The sequence below is a fragment of the Chrysochloris asiatica genome, unplaced genomic scaffold (genome assembly GCF_000296735.1).
Source record: "Chrysochloris asiatica unplaced genomic scaffold, ChrAsi1.0 scaffold00402, whole genome shotgun sequence".
Lineage (NCBI taxonomy): Eukaryota > Metazoa > Chordata > Mammalia > Afrosoricida > Chrysochloridae > Chrysochloris > Chrysochloris asiatica.
In genome coordinates, this window is record NW_006408920.1 from 379,196 (window position 1) to 385,195 (window position 6,000).

General features: G+C 30.9%; 1 protein-coding gene across 2 annotated transcripts in view; it reads left to right on the plus strand.

Annotated features, from left to right (window-relative positions):
* Positions 1–6,000, plus strand: part of PCDH10 (protocadherin 10) — a 58,097-nt gene that overhangs the window by 15,103 nt on the left and 36,994 nt on the right. The window lies entirely within an intron of this gene.

The window sequence follows — 6,000 nt, forward strand, 5'->3', positions numbered from 1 at the left end:
AGTCCCTAATAAAAATTATAGGATTTGTGTGATATAAATACATCAATACAGGAATATACTTCATCTACGTAAATAATTGGCTCTTCTAACATATAAAAACACCTCTGTAGTGCAGTAGTAAGATTTCAGCTGATAACTGGAAGGCCAGTGGTTTGAACCCACCCAGACAGAAGCTCCATGGGAGAAAGATGTGGCAATCTACTTCCATAAACCTTGTTGTTAAATGCTATCAACTCAGTTCCAACTCATATTGACCCTGTATAGGGTTGCCTAGAAGTATCTGTGAGTTTGAACCACCAATCTTGTGCTAGGTGTCCAGTGCTTATCCTATATTTGTCGTTGTTGTTAAGTACCATCAAGTGAGTTCCAACTCATAGTGACCCTGCATAGGGTTCCCAAGGGGCAGCTGGTGGGTTTGAACTGCCAACCCTGTGATTCCCAGTCCAGTTTTGATCCTACAGTGCCACACCAGGATGAGACAGTTCTATTTTGTCATATAGGGTCTCTATGAGTTAGAGTCGACTCAGTATTGATAGGGATCTGTCATGGAGTCCTGGTGTGGTGCTGCGGGTTAATGTAATGGACTGCAAGGTTGGTTTGAACCACAAGTTTAGCAGTTCAAGCTCACCAATCACTTCTTAGAAATCCTATACAGGATTGCTATGAGTCAGAAGCGACTCAACGGCACTTAACAACAACAACATCATAGAAACAGTTATTGGGTGGTGCAAAGGGTTAAAATGCTTAGCTGCTAAACAAAAGTTTGGAGGGTCAAGTTCACACAGAAACTGGAAAACTAAGCCTGGTGACTTACTTCCAAAAAAATTAACCAATTGAATACTCTGTAAGGTCCAGTTGTACTCTGACACATGTGGGATTCCTAGCAGTCAGATTCAATTCAATGGTCATTGAAACATAGAGTTATTGATAATTGTTCTCAGTTCTTTCAATATTGGGACGCTATTCTCTTGGTGGATTATTTATAAAATCACTGTGAACAAATAAAATGTGTTGAGATTCTGCAGTGTTTCTTTTGAGGATCTTGGTAATGGATTATTTTATTTATGCTATACATTTTGCTTTTAGTTAATCAATACTACTGAGAATTCAGTATCTTGATCAAACCACATAAATGAATATGTTATGAAGATTAAACTCAGCTACTCAAATAATGACTTCTGTAAAGCAAATTAATTGTACATCATTTTTTACTTTCATCTTCTAATAAAAAAGTCCCAAGACTGATCAGAAACTAGAAAGATGAGATATTATAACTATGTCATTTTTTAAATAACTGCTAAAGTGAAAGGAAAAAAGAAAACAATACTTAAAGAAAAACACTAGAAGAATATATATTTTAGTTGTTGTGACTATATTATATGAAATGCATGAAATGAATGCATTGACCAGGATTACTAGTCAGGATTTAAAAACCTAATAATTGTGCTTTCCAATCAATCACTGTTTTTTTTTTTTTTAACTTTAATTTTTAATGTCATAAAATAATAGGAAAGCACAAGTTCTTAAGTAAAATATTTATATAAATATATAATACAATGACTAAGCTGTTGTTTAGATCCTAAATTCCTAAATCTTAATAGCCCCATTTATTCGTACTAATGATTTAAAGCAGCTTAAATTCTAATAAATGAGAACTGTGGTATGTTTTTGCATTTCAAATTGCATTCTGGATGTTTGAATTTTATTTATTATAAAAAAGCAAAGATTTTCTCATTTTAAACAGCATTTTCTCATTATTATTTATTTTATTTAAAATAAGAATATATGTCATTTAGCTACATTATCAATAATTTATAGGAAAAAAGTCAAATGACATTAATTCTAGTAACTAAAATTTTTACTTATAAATAAATGCAAATACTTACTGCTAATATAATAGTTAAATCTATTTTTAATATAGTAAAAAGACATGAGTTCACCCTTGTTCCTGTTTAGTACTAATCTTGGTGAAGTTATATTTACAGATAGAACTGAAATTTTAGATGTCTGAAAATACCTTATTTCACTGCTCATTTTTCTTTTTAATTTTAACAACACTAGTAAACAATATTTATATCTTAAAATATTAATGGACATATTTAATACAAATGTCTTTCCTTATTAAAAAATCTAGTGTTTCCTTTTGGAAATTTGATTTCAGGGACTATGAAAGTTGATAACTGTAATATCTATTACTGGATATCAATGAATACATCTAATATTTTATGAAGAATAATTAGATCTGTTTGCGGATGGTTCAGGTATTTAGTTAGAATGAATAAGTTTTTAATACCACTTTGTTTTATGCTTGTCTGTTTTAGCTTGATCACAGGTTTTAACGTTTAGGGTTTGGGTTAAAAGTGCGAGCTGCATGAAAAATAGCTCATGTTGTTTTTGCTTAGACACTGCTTAGTATTGCCTATAACTCTAACCATGTCTAAATTCATTTTTTTTAAACTTCAAGTGTGTAATGCCACCTTAAACTCACAATTACCTTTAAAATTGAAATATGGCCATGATTTAATAGGCATAATCAATTTTATGGTTACTATAGTACCATAAACCATAATAAAAATATTCCTACTATATCGCCAATTCAGAAGTTGTCAGTTGTTCATAATTGTATCATTTAACAACATCCTTTTCATAAATTGAAAAGCATGGTCCTTATGTAATTAATGAAGCTAATAATTTGCAGTTGTTTTTAATCAAAATGTTTAAATAATTGTTGAGGTAGCAGTCTTTCTTTTGTTAAACATGCACTTAGTTCTATAATATGCATGTTAGCAAAATGAATATTATACATTTTGATCTTAGGAAAGTAGCTGTATAGTTACTTATTTTTATAAAGCTCTAAAAATGCCTAAGGAGCCTGCCACTGTCATTTATAAAATGATGACAGGGAAATGGTGATATGCTTAATATAATACAAGTAAGACCACTGTTATATACCTAAGAAATATCCATTTCTGTACTTTTGATTGCTAAAATTAAAATTTGTAAACTGCAAAAAACATCTTTGGTACAATACTGGGTGCATTCACAAATTACAACAACAACAACAAAAAAGTTTGTATTTTGAGGAGAATGCCAATATAGTCATGCAATATTCTTCCTTCCTTCTTTTTCATACTTAAGAAAAAATTAGTGAACAGTATACATAATACATGAAACAAAGCTTATTTTCTTTGGTCAGGAGTAATTTTGTACACATCTATCAATACGTAATTATGAGCACTTTATGCACATGCATTCTCTCATTTTGATTTTAAACTTGTAGCTTTCTAGCATCAAAAGGATTACACTGAAAGACTGAAGAAAGACATTAAAATACGTAGAATATGGCCATATATTATAAACAGTATTTAGTTTTATCTTTGATTTAATATCTTTACCTTAAAATCTTCCTGAAATTTAGCTTTGTGATTTTTTATTAGAATAATAAAGACAATGATAAAGTAGCCTTTTAATTTAAATGAATTATTTTTTAACACTTTAAATGATAATAAAATGAAACCAGAAAACATTTTATGGAGTTTTAAAATAAAACTGCATTTTTACCATAACAAATTTAAGAATTTTTTTAGAATTGTACAAATCTTCAAATGACATTAAGTTATAATTAATATTTCTAGGTATTCTCAACAAATACTAAACTAAAATAAGTACAATAGTATACTCCATAAAACTATAATTTTTAAAAACCTCAATGGCTAAAATATTATTTAATAATTCTTATTTATGATTTTGTCTTCAATATTTTCATATTATATCTAATTTTACATCATCAAACTAGAGTGTTGTTCAGTTTTAATACAAGTGACACTGATATGATAATAAAGATAAGATTGCTGTTTGGAATCTTGTTGATTTCTTATCAATCAATACCTAAAAATTGAAGACAATCAAAATAAATAATCAATGAAACTTTATCTAAAATGTATTTTTCAAAATCCAGATATCATTTGTTTAAAATAAAATAATAGCATATAATTTTGAATAAAGTGAAAACAACTACATTGCCATAAGTATTTTTAAAAATTCCTTGACCTTGGATGGAAATGTTTTCTAGAATCACAGAACTAGAGGGGGCTATCTGTTGAAAAGTGTTATGTTCCATTTCTGTTTTCATATCACATAACATTTAGATTAAATGTCCACATATATAACAATTTACTCTGGTTGTCTCCTGACCTTATGTTATACTTGCTAACTAGTGATCCTTTCCATAATTTCTTGTTTTCCCACCCTTATTATAACAAAAGAAAAAATGCTAATACACTGAAACAGTATATTTCAAGTATTGGGGACACTTTTCCTAGGTCTGTTTTCAATAAGCCTTCTTTTGGGATAATTTTTTTAGGTAACTATAGTTTTTCTACATGAATCATGTTGTTGTTATATGCAATCTTATTAGTTTGTACTTTTTAAAGAAGTGCTGGTGGCACAGTGGTTAAGCAATGGATTGTTAACAAAAACTTTAGTGGTTTGAACCAACAGTCATGATTGGAAGAGAAAAATTTAGCCATCTACTTCTGTCAAGATTACAGCCTTGAAAACCCTATGGTGCCTATCTACTCTGCCCTATCGAGACACTATGAGTCAGACTGGATTCTATGGCAATGATTATTTGTCCTTTCATGTGTAGTATTTGCTTTTGAGTTTTACTTCTGTAATATCATAAATATAGCATCACCTTATCAATATTAAAATTAATAAGTACTTTTGTACTGGACCTTTTTAGCATTTCTGTCTTATATAGATGCACACATCTTATATAAAATGTGATGGTTTTTGTTGTTGTTAAATGCTGTTGAGTAGGTTCGCCACTCATAGCTATCCTGTATAGGGTTTCCAAGGAGTTGCTGCTGGGTTTGAACTGATGACCTTGCAGTCAAATGCGTTTTCCGGCAGCACCACACTAGGGCTCTGTGGATCTATAGTTGTATGTAGACACACACATGCACGCATACACACATACGAGGGTGAGTAAAAAATTATCTGGTTACATTAAAACATCCATCCATCCATGGCTGATGACAATATTCAACATGTATATGAAATGATTCTGTTAAATAGATGAGCAACAGTGGATTATGTGGCTAATCATTTGCAAATCAGCCATGACTCTACATATGAAATAATCCATGACAGACTTAGGTTTCAAAAAGTTTGTGTGAGATGAGTACCAAAACAACTCACAGAAAAGCATAAAGAGAAATGTTTGGGTATCTTCAAACAAAATTTGGACCTATACTTGAAGGAAGGTAAAAGTTTATTTAAAAAAAAAAAAATCATTGCCAGTGACAAAGACATGGATTAATCATTAAGAGCCTTAGAGTAAACAACCAAGTATGGAATGGAAACAACCTCAATTGCTAAGAAAACGTTCAAAATTCATCCATCAGCTGGAAAATTGATGCTTCTAGTTTTCTCAGATTCTCAAGGGCCAGTATTGGAACACTATGAGGAAGAAGGCTTTGCAATCTCTTTACAGTAATATGGTTACTGAAGAGCTGAAGCCTCAATTTTGGATTAAATGCAGAGGACTGTTAGACAAGGTCTTTGTGATCTTTCTTGACAATGAATGTCCACACACTCTGCCCACACTGTTGACACTATGCAAAAAATGTCCTTTTCAGATGTTAAAGCATTCTCACTTTATTCCTGATTTTACTGAATCAGACTTTTTTACCTACTTTTTCTCCTGAAAACAGTCCTTCCAGGATGAAGAGTCATCTGTTAGGACGAAGTACAGACAGCAGTGTATTCGTGGCTCATAGCTCAGCCTAAAACATTTTTCAGTAAAGGAACATGAAAGCTTATTGATAGATGGACAAAGTATATGAACAACAAGGAGATTATGTAAAATAGTGATGTATTTGTCTTTTCTACAAGCTAATTAAAATAAATTCTATAGCCATAGTGAAGATAATTTTTGACTCCCCCTCTTATGTGATTTATATTCAGTTTGAACCACAAGGTGGGCAGTTCAAGTTC